Source organism: Pseudophryne corroboree, unplaced genomic scaffold, assembly GCF_028390025.1.
Source record: "Pseudophryne corroboree isolate aPseCor3 unplaced genomic scaffold, aPseCor3.hap2 scaffold_464, whole genome shotgun sequence".
Taxonomy (NCBI): Eukaryota; Metazoa; Chordata; class Amphibia; order Anura; family Myobatrachidae; genus Pseudophryne; species Pseudophryne corroboree.
Window position 1 is genome coordinate 244,261 of NW_026970078.1, and position 12,438 is coordinate 256,698.

The 12,438-nt window shown below is 50.1% G+C and overlaps 18 non-coding genes and 4 pseudogenes across 18 annotated transcripts; all 22 read left to right on the forward strand.

Moving 5' to 3' along the window:
* Nucleotides 1-366: 366 nt before the first annotated feature.
* On the forward strand, nt 367-530 carry LOC135027303 (U1 spliceosomal RNA). Its single transcript, XR_010223790.1, has one exon. It is a non-coding gene; the product is annotated as a U1 spliceosomal RNA (small nuclear RNA).
* A 152-nt stretch (nt 531-682) lies between these two features.
* LOC135027499 (U1 spliceosomal RNA) lies at nt 683-818 on the forward strand (annotated as a pseudogene).
* Nucleotides 819-1,516: 698 nt separating this feature from the next.
* Nucleotides 1,517-1,680, forward strand: LOC135027325 (U1 spliceosomal RNA). The gene has a single exon (XR_010223810.1). It is a non-coding gene; the product is annotated as a U1 spliceosomal RNA (small nuclear RNA).
* A 152-nt stretch (nt 1,681-1,832) lies between these two features.
* LOC135027429 (U1 spliceosomal RNA) lies at nt 1,833-1,995 on the forward strand. Its single transcript, XR_010223909.1, has one exon. It is a non-coding gene; the product is annotated as a U1 spliceosomal RNA (small nuclear RNA).
* A 674-nt stretch (nt 1,996-2,669) lies between these two features.
* Nucleotides 2,670-2,833, forward strand: LOC135027505 (U1 spliceosomal RNA). The gene has a single exon (XR_010223951.1). It is a non-coding gene; the product is annotated as a U1 spliceosomal RNA (small nuclear RNA).
* A 152-nt stretch (nt 2,834-2,985) lies between these two features.
* LOC135027410 (U1 spliceosomal RNA) lies at nt 2,986-3,148 on the forward strand. The gene has a single exon (XR_010223892.1). It is a non-coding gene; the product is annotated as a U1 spliceosomal RNA (small nuclear RNA).
* A 674-nt stretch (nt 3,149-3,822) lies between these two features.
* Nucleotides 3,823-3,986, forward strand: LOC135027363 (U1 spliceosomal RNA). Its single transcript, XR_010223847.1, has one exon. It is a non-coding gene; the product is annotated as a U1 spliceosomal RNA (small nuclear RNA).
* A 152-nt stretch (nt 3,987-4,138) lies between these two features.
* On the forward strand, nt 4,139-4,274 carry LOC135027543 (U1 spliceosomal RNA; annotated as a pseudogene).
* A 698-nt stretch (nt 4,275-4,972) lies between these two features.
* LOC135027348 (U1 spliceosomal RNA) lies at nt 4,973-5,136 on the forward strand. The gene has a single exon (XR_010223832.1). It is a non-coding gene; the product is annotated as a U1 spliceosomal RNA (small nuclear RNA).
* A 152-nt stretch (nt 5,137-5,288) lies between these two features.
* On the forward strand, nt 5,289-5,451 carry LOC135027422 (U1 spliceosomal RNA). Its single transcript, XR_010223903.1, has one exon. It is a non-coding gene; the product is annotated as a U1 spliceosomal RNA (small nuclear RNA).
* Nucleotides 5,452-6,125: 674 nt separating this feature from the next.
* Nucleotides 6,126-6,289, forward strand: LOC135027349 (U1 spliceosomal RNA). Its single transcript, XR_010223833.1, has one exon. It is a non-coding gene; the product is annotated as a U1 spliceosomal RNA (small nuclear RNA).
* Nucleotides 6,290-6,441: 152 nt separating this feature from the next.
* Nucleotides 6,442-6,604, forward strand: LOC135027399 (U1 spliceosomal RNA). The gene has a single exon (XR_010223881.1). It is a non-coding gene; the product is annotated as a U1 spliceosomal RNA (small nuclear RNA).
* A 674-nt stretch (nt 6,605-7,278) lies between these two features.
* Nucleotides 7,279-7,442, forward strand: LOC135027517 (U1 spliceosomal RNA). The gene has a single exon (XR_010223962.1). It is a non-coding gene; the product is annotated as a U1 spliceosomal RNA (small nuclear RNA).
* A 152-nt stretch (nt 7,443-7,594) lies between these two features.
* LOC135027411 (U1 spliceosomal RNA) lies at nt 7,595-7,757 on the forward strand. Its single transcript, XR_010223893.1, has one exon. It is a non-coding gene; the product is annotated as a U1 spliceosomal RNA (small nuclear RNA).
* A 674-nt stretch (nt 7,758-8,431) lies between these two features.
* On the forward strand, nt 8,432-8,595 carry LOC135027373 (U1 spliceosomal RNA). Its single transcript, XR_010223857.1, has one exon. It is a non-coding gene; the product is annotated as a U1 spliceosomal RNA (small nuclear RNA).
* A 152-nt stretch (nt 8,596-8,747) lies between these two features.
* LOC135027535 (U1 spliceosomal RNA) lies at nt 8,748-8,883 on the forward strand (annotated as a pseudogene).
* A 698-nt stretch (nt 8,884-9,581) lies between these two features.
* LOC135027383 (U1 spliceosomal RNA) lies at nt 9,582-9,745 on the forward strand. Its single transcript, XR_010223866.1, has one exon. It is a non-coding gene; the product is annotated as a U1 spliceosomal RNA (small nuclear RNA).
* Nucleotides 9,746-9,897: 152 nt separating this feature from the next.
* On the forward strand, nt 9,898-10,033 carry LOC135027495 (U1 spliceosomal RNA; annotated as a pseudogene).
* Nucleotides 10,034-10,731: 698 nt separating this feature from the next.
* Nucleotides 10,732-10,895, forward strand: LOC135027379 (U1 spliceosomal RNA). Its single transcript, XR_010223862.1, has one exon. It is a non-coding gene; the product is annotated as a U1 spliceosomal RNA (small nuclear RNA).
* A 152-nt stretch (nt 10,896-11,047) lies between these two features.
* LOC135027400 (U1 spliceosomal RNA) lies at nt 11,048-11,210 on the forward strand. The gene has a single exon (XR_010223882.1). It is a non-coding gene; the product is annotated as a U1 spliceosomal RNA (small nuclear RNA).
* A 674-nt stretch (nt 11,211-11,884) lies between these two features.
* On the forward strand, nt 11,885-12,048 carry LOC135027528 (U1 spliceosomal RNA). Its single transcript, XR_010223968.1, has one exon. It is a non-coding gene; the product is annotated as a U1 spliceosomal RNA (small nuclear RNA).
* A 152-nt stretch (nt 12,049-12,200) lies between these two features.
* LOC135027413 (U1 spliceosomal RNA) lies at nt 12,201-12,363 on the forward strand. Its single transcript, XR_010223895.1, has one exon. It is a non-coding gene; the product is annotated as a U1 spliceosomal RNA (small nuclear RNA).
* Nucleotides 12,364-12,438: the final 75 nt, after the last annotated feature.

The window sequence follows — 12,438 nt, forward strand, 5'->3', positions numbered from 1 at the left end:
CGCAGATGCCGAGTAAGTCTGAAGCTACTCTGAAACTGCTAAGTAGTTTGTAATCGCAATATTGCGAATACATCGGTCGCAATTTTAAGAAGCTAAGATTCATTCCCAGTAGGCGGCGGCTTAGCGTGTGTAACTCTGCTAAAATCGCCTTGCGAGCGATCAACTCGGAATGAGGGCCATGGTTTGATATTTGATGGTGCTTCAGTATTAGGCAGCCTTCCGCCCTCCCATGTTCATCTGAAAAGATGTGGTCTCCCTGCAGTTGTTGTCCCCAGATGAGAGTTCCCTTGTGCTGCCTCAGTTGAATCTCCTTTACTTGACAGAGATGTGCCTGAGCAGCGGCCCTCACCAGCCCTATCCCAAATCATACTTATTTTGCATAGGAGATACCATGGTCATGAAGATTGTTCTCCCAGGGTGAGGTTCATTCACTGCATTCTGGGTATGCTGACCCCTGTGATTTTCCCAAATGTGGGAAACTCGACTGCATTATTTGTGGTAGTGGGGGACTGTGTTTGTGCTTTCCTCTGGTCAGTTCTGGTAAAAGTCAGATTTCTTTGTCTCAGATCTTCCTCTAGCCTTGTTCTTCTTTCGAGAGTTCCCTGGTGCTGCTTCAGTTGGATCTCCTTCACTTCACAGGGGGGAACCCGAGCAGCGACCCTCCCCAGCTCTAGCCCAACTCCTACTTACCTGCCAGGTGAGATACTATGATCATGAAGGTGCTTCTCCCAGGGCAAGGCTCAACCATTGCACTCTGGGTGTGCTGCTCCTGCGATTTCCCCAAATGTGGGAAACTTGACTGCATAATTTGTGTTTCCCCTCGTCGGCACTCGTATAATTCAGATCTCTTTGTCTCAGGTCTCTCTCCAGCCTAGTTTGCTGTCTGTTTCCACTTCTCTTTTCTTGAGCCGCTCCCTTCTATGCCCTTGCGCACTATCCTGACTTCTCCCGTCTGCTTACTTCGTGCCTTCCAACGCACAATGCGAACTACAGGTAGTGCTGCAGGGCCCACACCCTTTTACTTGCCTTACAGAGTAGCTCTGGAGCAGTTACAGTGCCCAGCTGCTGCAAGAAATCAGCTTGAATGCTTCAGGGGCTGGGGCATAGCCAACATGAGCCCCACACCGAAGGAGGGAGGAGGTGTGTAATGCAAACTAGGGGTCATCCAAGCGCTGCAAAAGGCCGCCATGCCCTGCACGCCCCTTTTCTCTTTTCATATGCAGACGAGGGTTGAAGCCAACTTTGACCCACTGCTTGGATGACATCACCATATGCAAATCCATCTGCTGCAGGCCTTCCCCCAGGAATGCTTGCACTAGTTGTTGCATTTGGTTTGTTGTTTGGGGGTGCTTCAGTATTAGGCAGCCTTCTGCCCTCACATGTTCATCTGAAAATATGTGTTCTCCCTGCAGTTGTTGTCCCCAGATGAGAGTTCCCTTGTGCTGCCTCAGTTGAATCTCCTTTACTTGACAGAGATGTGCCTGAGCAGCGGCCCTCCCCAGCCCTATCCCAAATCATACTTATTTTGCATAGGCGATACCATGGTCATGAAGATTGTTCTCCCAGGGTGAGGTTCATTCATTGCATTCTGGGTATGCTGACCCCTGTGATTTCCCCAAATGTGGGAAACTCGACTGCATTATTTGTGGTAGTGGGGGACTGTGTTTGTGCTTTCCTCTGGCCAGCTCTGGAAAAAGTCAGATTTCTTTGTCTCAGATCTTCCTCTAGCCTTGTTCTTCTTTCGAGAGTTCCCTTGTGCTGCCTCAGTTGGATCTCTTTCACTTGACAGGGGGGTGCCCGAACAGCGACCCTCCCCAGCTCTAGCCCAACTCCTACTTACCTGCCAGGTGAGATACTATGATCATGAAGGTGCTTCTCCCAGGGCAAGGCTCACCCATTGCACTCTGGGTGTGCTGCCCCTGCGATTTCCCCAAATGTGGGAAACTTGACTGCATAATTTGTGTTTCCCTTGGTCGGCTCTCGTATAATTCAGATCTCTTTGTCTCAGGTCTCTCTCCAGCCTAGTTTGCTGTCTGTTTCCACTTCTCTTTTCTTCAACCGCTCCCTTCTATACCCTTGTGCACTATCCTGACTTCTCCTCCCGTCTGCTTACTTTGTGCCTTCCAATGCACAATGCAAACTACAGGTAGTGCTGCAGGGCCCACACCCTTTTACTTGCCTTACAGAGCAGCTCTGGAGCTGTTACAGTGCCCAGCTGCTGCAAGAAATCAGCTTGAATGCTTCAGGGGATGGGGCATGGCCAACATGAGCCCCACACCAAAGGAGGGTGGAGGTGTTTAATGCGAACTAGGGGTCATCCAAGCACCGCAAAAGGCCGCCATGCCCTGCACGCCCCTTTTCGCTTTTCATATGCAGATGAGGGTTGAAGCTAACTTTGACCCACTGCTTGGATGACATCACCGTATGCAAATCCGTCTTCTGCAGAACTTCCCCCAGGAATGCTTGCACTAGTTGTTGCATTTGGTTTGTTGTTTGGGGGTGCTTCAGTATTAGGCAGCCTTCTGCCCTCCCATGTTCATCTGAAAATATGTGTTCTCCCTGCAGTTGTTGTCCCCAGATGAGAGTTCCCTTGTGCTGCCTCAGTTAAATCTCCTTTACTTGACAGAGATGTGCATGAGCAGCGGCCCTCCCCAGCCCTATTCCAAATCATACTTATTTTGCATAGGAGATACCATGGTCATGAAGATTTTTCTCCCAGGGTGAGGTTCATTCATTGCATTTTGGGTATGCTGACCCCTGTGATTTCCCCAAATGTGGGAAACTCAACTGCATTATTTGTGGTAGTGGGGGACTGTGTTTGTGCTTTCCTCTGGTCAGCTCTGGTAAAAGTCAGATTTCTTTGTCTCAGATTTTCCTCTAGCCTTGTTCTTCTTTCGAGAGTTCCCTTGTGCTGCCTTAGTTGGATCTCCTTCACTTTACAGGGGGGTACCCGAGCAGCGACCCTCCCCAGCTCTAGCCCAACTCCTACTTACCTGCCAGGTGAGATACTATGATCATGAAGGTGCTTCTCCCAGGGCAAGGCTCACCCATTGCACTCTGGGTGTGCTGCTCCTGCGATTTCCCCAAATGTGGGAAACTTGACTGTATAATTTGTGTTTCCCCTGGTCGGCTCTCGTATAATTCAGATCTCTTTGTCTCAGGTCTCTCTCCAGCCTAGTTTGCTGTCTGTTTCCACTTCTCTTTTCTTGAGACGCTCCCTTCTATGCCCTTGCGCACTATCCTGACTTCTCCTCCTGTCTGCTTACTTTGTGCCTTCCAACGCACAATGCGAACTACAGGTAGTGCTGCAGGGCCCACACCCTTTTACTTGCCTTACAGAGCAGCTCTGGAGCTGTTACAGTGCCCAGCTGCTGCAAGAAATCAGCTTGAATGCTTCAGGGGCTGGGGCATAGCCAACATGAGCCCCACACCAAAGGAGGGTGGAGGTGTTTAATGCAAACTAGGGGTCAGCCAAGCGCCGCAAAAGGCCACCATGCCCTGCACGTCCCTTTTCTCTTTTCATATGCAGACGAGGGTTGAAGCCAACTTTGACCCACTGCTTGGATGACATCACCATATGCAAATCCATCTGCGGCAGGCCTTCCCCCAGGAATGCTTGCACTAGTTGTTGCATTTGGTTTGTTGTTTGGGGGTGCTTCAGTATTAGGCAGTTTTCTGCCCTCCCATGTTCATCTGAAAATATATCTTCTCCCTGCAGTTGTTGTCCCAAGATGAGAGTTCCCTTGTGCTGCCTCAGTTGAATCTCCTTTACTTGACAGAGATGTGCATGAGCAGCGGCCCTCCCCAGCCCTATTCCAAATCATACTTATTTTGCATAGGAGATACCATGGTCATGAAGATTTTTCTCCCAGGGTGAGGTTCATTCATTGCATTTTGGGTATGCTGACCCCTGTGATTTCCCCAAATGTGGGAAACTTGACTGCATTATTTGTGGTAGTGGGAGACTGTGTTTGTGCTTTCCTCTGGTCAGCTCTGGTAAAAGTCAGATTTCTTTGTCTCAGATCTTCCTCTAGCCTTGTTCTTCTTTCGAGAGTTCCCTGGTGCTGCCTCAGTTGGATCTCCTTCACTTCACAGGGGGGAACCCGAGCAGCGACCCTCCCCAGCTCTAGCCCAACTCCTACTTACCTGCCAGGTGAGATACTATGATCATGAAGGTGCTTCTCCCAGGGCAAGGCTCAACCATTGCACTCTAGGTGTGCTGCTCCTGCGATTTCCCCAAATGTGGGAAACTTGACTGCATAATTTGTGTTTCCCCTCGTCGGCTCTCGTATAATTCAGATCTCTTTGTCTCAGGTCTCTCTCCAGCCTAGTTTGCTGTCTGTTTCCACTTCTCTTTTCTTGAGCCGCTCCCTTCTATGCCCTTGCGCACTATCCTGACTTCTCCCGTCTGCTTACTTCGTGCCTTCCAACGCACAATGCGAACTACAGGTAGTGCTGCAGGGCCCACACCCTTTTACTTGCCTTACAGAGTAGCTCTGGAGCAGTTACAGTGCCCAGCTGCTGCAAGAAATCAGCTTGAATGCTTCAGGGGCTGGGGCATAGCCAACATGAGCCCCACACCGAAGGAGGGTGGAGGTGTGTAATGCGAACTAGGGGTCATCCAAGCGCTGCAAAAGGCCGCCATGCCCTGCACGCCCCTTTTCTCTTTTCATATGCAGACGAGGGTTGAAGCCAACTTTGACCCACTGCTTGGATGACATCACCATATGCAAATCCATCTGCTGCAGGCCTTCCCCCAGGAATGCTTGCACTAGTTGTTGCATTTGGTTTGTTGTTTGGGGGTGCTTCAGTATTAGGCAGCCTTCTGCCCTCACATGTTCATCTGAAAATATGTGTTCTCCCTGCAGTTGTTGTCCCCAGATGAGAGTTCCCTTGTGCTGCCTCAGTTGAATCTCCTTTACTTGACAGAGATGTGCCTGAGCAGCGGCCCTCCCCAGCCCTATCCCAAATTATACTTATTTTGCATAGGCGATACCATGGTCATGAAGATTGTTCTCCCAAGGTGAGGTTCATTCATTGCATTCTGGGTATGCTGACCCCTGTGATTTCCCCAAATGTGGGAAACTCGACTGCATTATTTGTGGTAGTGGGGGACTGTGTTTGTGCTTTCCTCTGGTCAGCTCTGGAAAAAGTCAGATTTCTTTGTCTCAGATCTTCCTCTAGCCTTGTTCTTCTTTCGAGAGTTCCCTTGTGCTGCCTCAGTTGGATCTCTTTCACTTGACAGGGGGGTGCCCGAACAGCGACCCTCCCCAGCTCTAGCCCAACTCCTACTTACCTGCCAGGTGAGATACTATGATCATGAAGGTGCTTCTCCCAGGGCAAGGCTCACCCATTGCACTCTGGGTGTGCTGCTCCTGCGATTTCCCCAAATGTGGGAAACTTGACTGCATAATTTGTGTTTCCCCTGGTCGGCTCTCGTATAATTCAGATCTCTTTGTCTCAGGTCTCTCTCCAGCCTAGTTTGCTGTCTGTTTCCACTTCTCTTTTCTTCAGCCGCTCCCTTCTATACCCTTGTGCACTATCCTGACTTCTCCTCCCGTCTGCTTACTTTGTGCCTTCCAATGCACAATGCAAACTACAGGTAGTGCTGCAGGGCCCACACCCTTTTACTTGCCTTACAGAGCAGCTCTGGAGCTGTTACAGTGCCCAGCTGCTGCAAGAAATCAGCTTGAATGCTTCAGGGGATGGGGCATGGCCAACATGAGCCCCACACCAAAGGAGGGTGGAGGTGTGTAATGCGAACTAGGGGTCATCCAAGCGCTGCAAAAGGCCGCCATGCCCTGCACGCCCCTTTTCTCTTTTCATATGCAGACGAGGGTTGAAGCCAACTTTGACCCACTGCTTGGATGACATCACCATATGCAAATCCATCTGCTGCAGGCCTTCCCCCAGGAATGCTTGCACTAGTTGTTGCATTTGGTTTGTTGTTTGGGGGTGCTTCAGTATTAGGCAGCCTTCTGCCCTCACATGTTCATCTGAAAATATGTGTTCTCCCTGCAGTTGTTGTCCCCAGATGAGAGTTCCCTTGTGCTGCCTCAGTTGAATCTCCTTTACTTGACAGAGATGTGCCTGAGCAGCGGCCCTCCCCAGCCCTATCCCAAATTATACTTATTTTGCATAGGCGATACCATGGTCATGAAGATTGTTCTCCCAAGGTGAGGTTCATTCATTGCATTCTGGGTATGCTGACCCCTGTGATTTCCCCAAATGTGGGAAACTCGACTGCATTATTTGTGGTAGTGGGGGACTGTGTTTGTGCTTTCCTCTGGTCAGCTCTGGAAAAAGTCAGATTTCTTTGTCTCAGATCTTCCTCTAGCCTTGTTCTTCTTTCGAGAGTTCCCTTGTGCTGCCTCAGTTGGATCTCTTTCACTTGACAGGGGGGTGCCCGAACAGCGACCCTCCCCAGCTCTAGCCCAACTCCTACTTACCTGCCAGGTGAGATACTATGATCATGAAGGTGCTTCTCCCAGGGCAAGGCTCACCCATTGCACTCTGGGTGTGCTGCCCCTGCGATTTCCCCAAATGTGGGAAACTTGACTGCATAATTTGTGTTTCCCCTGGTCGGCTCTCGTATAATTCAGATCTCTTTGTCTCAGGTCTCTCTCCAGCCTAGTTTGCTGTCTGTTTCCACTTCTCTTTTCTTCAGCCGCTCCCTTCTATACCCTTGTGCACTATCCTGACTTCTCCTCCCGTCTGCTTACTTTGTGCCTTCCAATGCACAATGCAAACTACAGGTAGTGCTGCAGGGCCCACACCCTTTTACTTGCCTTACAGAGCAGCTCTGGAGCTGTTACAGTGCCCAGCTGCTGCAAGAAATCAGCTTGAATGCTTCAGGGGATGGGGCATGGCCAACATGAGCCCCACACCAAAGGAGGGTGGAGGTGTTTAATGCGAACTAGGGGTCATCCAAGCACCGCAAAAGGCCGCCATGCCCTGCACGCCCCTTTTCTCTTTTCATATGCAGATGAGGGTTGAAGCCAACTTTGACCCACTGCTTGGATGACATCACCGTATGCAAATCCGTCTTCTGCAGAACTTCCCCCAGGAATGCTTGCACTAGTTGTTGCATTTGGTTTGTTGTTTGGGGGTGCTTCAGTATTAGGCAGCCTTCTGCCCTCCCATGTTCATCTGAAAATATGTGTTCTCCCTGCAGTTGTTGTCCCCAGATGAGAGTTCCCTTGTGCTGCCTCAGTTAAATCTCCTTTACTTGACAGAGATGTGCATGAGCAGCGGCCCTCCCCATCCCTATTCCAAATCATACTTATTTTGCATAGGAGATACCATGGTCATGAAGATTTTTCTCCCAGGGTGAGGTTCATTCATTGCATTTTGGGTATGCTGACCCCTGTGATTTCCCCAAATGTGGGAAACTCAACTGCATTATTTGTGGTAGTGGGGGACTGTGTTTGTGCTTTCCTCTGGTCAGCTCTGGTAAAAGTCAGATTTCTTTGTCTCAGATTTTCCTCTAGCCTTGTTCTTCTTTCGAGAGTTCCCTTGTGCTGCCTTAGTTGGATCTCCTTCACTTTACAGGGGGGTACCCGAGCAGCGACCCTCCCCAGCTCTAGCCCAACTCCTACTTACCTGCCAGGTGAGATACTATGATCATGAAGGTGCTTCTCCCAGGGCAAGGCTCACCCATTGCACTCTGGGTGTGCTGCTCCTGCGATTTCCCCAAATGTGGGAAACTTGACTGTATAATTTGTGTTTCCCCTGGTCGGCTCTCGTATAATTCAGATCTCTTTGTCTCAGGTCTCTCTCCAGCCTAGTTTGCTGTCTGTTTCCACTTCTCTTTTCTTGAGCCGCTCCCTTCTATGCCCTTGCGCACTATCCTGACTTCTCCTCCTGTCTGCTTACTTTGTGCCTTCCAACGCACAATGCGAACTACAGGTAGTGCTGCAGGGCCCACACCCTTTTACTTGCCTTACAGAGCAGCTCTGGAGCTGTTACAGTGCCCAGCTGCTGCAAGAAATCAGCTTGAATGCTTCAGGGGCTGGGGCATAGCCAACATGAGCCCCACACCAAAGGAGGGTGGAGGTGTTTAATGCAAACTAGGGGTCAGCCAAGCGCCGCAAAAGGCCACCATGCCCTGCACGCCCCTTTTCTCTTTTCATATGCAGACGAGGGTTGAAGCCAACTTTGACCCACTGCTTGGATGACATCACCATATGCAAATCCATCTGCGGCAGGCCTTCCCCCAGGAATGCTTGCACTAGTTGTTGCATTTGGTTTGATGTTTGGGGGTGCTTCAGTATTAGGCAGCCTTCTGCCCTCCCATGTTCATCTGAAAATATATGTTCTCCCTGCAGTTGTTGTCCCAAGATGAGAGTTCCCTTGTGCTGCCTCAGTTGAATCTCCTTTACTTGACAGAGATGTGCATGAGCAGCGGCCCTCCCCAGCCCTATTCCAAATCATACTTATTTTGCATAGGAGATACCATGGTCATGAAGATTTTTCTCCCAGGGTGAGGTTCATTCATTGCATTTTGGGTATGCTGACCCCTGTGATTTTCCCAAATGTGGGAAACTTGACTGCATTATTTGTGGTAGTGGGAGACTGTGTTTGTGCTTTCCTCTGGTCAGCTCTGGTAAAAGTCAGATTTCTTTGTCTCAGATCTTCCTCTAGCCTTGTTCTTCTTTCGAGAGTTCCCTGGTGCTGCCTCAGTTGGATCTCCTTCACTTCACAGGGGGGAACCCGAGCAGCGACCCTCCCCAGCTCTAGCCCAACTCCTACTTACCTGCCAGGTGAGATACTATGATCATGAAGGTGCTTCTCCCAGGGCAAGGCTCAACCATTACACTCTGGGTGTGCTGCTCCTGCGATTTCCCCAAATGTGGGAAACTTGACTGCATAATTTGTGTTTCCCCTCGTCGGCTCTCGTATAATTCAGATCTCTTTGTCTCAGGTCTCTCTCCAGCCTAGTTTGCTGTCTGTTTCCACTTTTCTTTTCTTGAGCCGCTCCCTTCTATGCCCTTGCGCACTATCCTGACTTCTCCCGTCTGCTTACTTCGTGCCTTCCAACGCACAATGCGAACTACAGGTAGTGCTGCAGGGCCCACACCATTTTACTTGCCTTACAGAGTAGCTCTGGAGCAGTTACAGTGCCCAGCTGCTGCAAGAAATCAGCTTGAATGCTTCAGGGGCTGGGGCATAGCCAACATGAGCCCCACACCGAAGGAGGGTGGAGGTGTGTAATGCGAACTAGGGGTCATCCAAGCGCTGCAAAAGGCCGCCATGCCCTGCACGCTCCTTTTCTCTTTTCATATGCAGACGAGGGTTGAAGCCAACTTTGACCCACTGCTTGGATGACATCACCATATGCAAATCCATCTGCGGCAGGCCTTCCCCCAGGAATGCTTGCACTAGTTGTTGCATTTGGTTTGTTGTTTGGGGGTGCTTCAGTATTAGGCAGTTTTCTGCCCTCCCATGTTCATCTGAAAATATATGTTCTCCCTGCAGTTGTTGTCCCAAGATGAGAGTTCCCTTGTGCTGCCTCAGTTGAATCTCCTTTACTTGACAGAGATGTGCATGAGCAGCGGCCCTCCCCAGCCCTATTCCAAATCATACTTATTTTGCATAGGAGATACCATGGTCATGAAGATTTTTCTCCCAGTGTGAGGTTCATTCATTGCATTTTGGGTATGCTGACCCCTGTGATTTCCCCAAATGTGGGAAACTTGACTGCATTATTTGTGGTAGTGGGAGACTGTGTTTGTGCTTTCCTCTGGTCAGCTCTGGTAAAAGTCAGATTTCTTTGTCTCAGATCTTCCTCTAGCCTTGTTCTTCTTTCGAGAGTTCCCTGGTGCTGCCTCAGTTGGATCTCCTTCACTTCACAGGGGGGAACCCGAGCAGCGACCCTCCCCAGCTCTAGCCCAACTCCTACTTACCTGCCAGGTGAGATACTATGATCATGAAGGTGCTTCTCCCAGGGCAAGGCTCAACCATTGCACTCTGGGTGTGCTGCTCCTGCGATTTCCCCAAATGTGGGAAACTTGACTGCATAATTTGTGTTTCCCCTCGTCGGCTCTCGTATAATTCAGATCTCTTTGTCTCAGGTCTCTCTCCAGCCTAGTTTGCTGTCTGTTTCCACTTCTCTTTTCTTGAGCCGCTCCCTTCTATGCCCTTGCGCACTATCCTGACTTCTCCCGTCTGCTTACTTCGTGCCTTCCAACGCACAATGCGAACTACAGGTAGTGCTGCAGGGCCCACACCCTTTTACTTGCCTTACAGAGTAGCTCTGGAGCAGTTACAGTGCCCAGCTGCTGCAAGAAATCAGCTTGAATGCTTCAGGGGCTGGGGCATAGCCAACATGAGCCCCACACCGAAGGAGGGTGGAGGTGTGTAATGCGAACTAGGGGTCATCCAAGCGCTGCAAAAGGCCGCCATGCCCTGCACGCCCCTTTTCTCTTTTCATATGCAGACGAGGGTTGAAGCCAACTTTGACCCACTGCTTGGATGACATCACCATATGCAAATCCATCTGCTGCAGGCCTTCCCCCTGGAATGCTTGCACTAGTTGTTGCATTTGGTTTGTTGTTTGGGGGTGCTTCAGTATTAGGCAGCCTTCTGCCCTCACATGTTCATCTGAAAATATGTGTTCTCCCTGCAGTTGTTGTCCCCAGATGAGAGTTCCCTTGTGCTGCCTCAGTTGAATCTCCTTTACTTGACAGAGATGTGCCTGAGCAGCGGCCCTCCCCAGCCCTATCCCAAATTATACTTATTTTGCATAGGCGATACCATGGTCATGAAGATTGTTCTCCCAAGGTGAGGTTCATTCATTGCATTCTGGGTATGCTGACCCCTGTGATTTCCCCAAATGTGGGAAACTCGACTGCATTATTTGTGGTAGTGTGGGACTGTGTTTGTGCTTTCCTCTGGTCAGCTCTGGAAAAAGTCAGATTTCTTTGTCTCAGATCTTCCTCTAGCCTTGTTCTTCTTTCGAGAGTTCCCTTGTGCTGCCTCAGTTGGATCTCTTTCACTTGACAGGGGTGTGCCCGAACAGCGACCCTCCCCAGCTCTAGCCCAACTCCTACTTACCTGCCAGGTGAGATACTATGATCATGAAGGTGCTTCTCCCAGGGCAAGGCTCACCCATTGCACTCTGGGTGTGCTGCCCCTGCGATTTCCCCAAATGTGGGAAACTTGACTGCATAATTTGTGTTTCCCCTGGTCGGCTCTCGTATAATTCAGATCTCTTTGTCTCAGGTCTCTCTCCAGCCTAGTTTGCTGTCTGTTTCCACTTCTCTTTTCTTCAGCCGCTCCCTTCTATACCCTTGTGCACTATCCTGACTTCTCCTCCCGTCTGCTTACTTTGTGCCTTCCAATGCACAATGCAAACTACAGGTAGTGCTGCAGGGCCCACACCCTTTTACTTGCCTTACAGAGCAGCTCTGGAGCTGTTACAGTGCCCAGCTGCTGCAAGAAATCAGCTTGAATGCTTCAGGGGATGGGGCATGGCCAACATGAGCCCCACACCAAAGGAGGGTGGAGGTGTTTAATGCGAACTAGGGGTCATCCAAGCACCGCAAAAGGCCGCCATGCCCTGCACGCCCCTTTTCTCTTTTCATATGCAGATGAGGGTTGAAGCCAACTTTGACCCACTGCTTGGATGACATCACCGTATGCAAATCCGTCTTCTGCAGAACTTCCCCCAGGAATGCTTGCACTAGTTGTTGCATTTGGTTTGTTGTTTGGGGGTGCTTCAGTATTAGGCAGCCTTCTGCCCTCCCATGTTCATCTGAAAATATGTGTTCTCCCTGCAGTTGTTGTCCCCAGATGAGAGTTCCCTTGTGCTGCCTCAGTTAAATCTCCTTTACTTGACAGAGATGTGCATGAGCAGCGGCCCTCCCCATCCCTATTCCAAATCATACTTATTTTGCATAGGAGATACCATGGTCATGAAGATTTTTCTCCCAGGGTGAGGTTCATTCATTGCATTTTGGGTATGCTGACCCCTGTGATTTCCCCAAATGTGGGAAACTCAACTGCATTATTTGTGGTAGTGGGGGACTGTGTTTGTGCTTTCCTCTGGTCAGCTCTGGTAAAAGTCAGATTTCTTTGTCTCAGATTTTCCTCTAGCCTTGTTCTTCTTTCGAGAGTTCCCTTGTGCTGCCTTAGTTGGATCTCCTTCACTTTACAGGGGGGTACCCGAGCAGCGACCCTCCCCAGCTCTAGCCCAACTCCTACTTACCTGCCAGGTGAGATACTATGATCATGAAGGTGCTTCTCCCAGGGCAAGGCTCACCCATTGCACTCTGGGTGTGCTGCTCCTGCGATTTCCCCAAATGTGGGAAACTTGACTGTATAATTTGTGTTTCCCCTGGTCGGCTCTCGTATAATTCAGATCTCTTTGTCTCAGGTCTCTCTCCAGCCTAGTTTGCTGTCTGTTTCCACTTCTCTTTTCTTGAGCCGCTCCCTTCT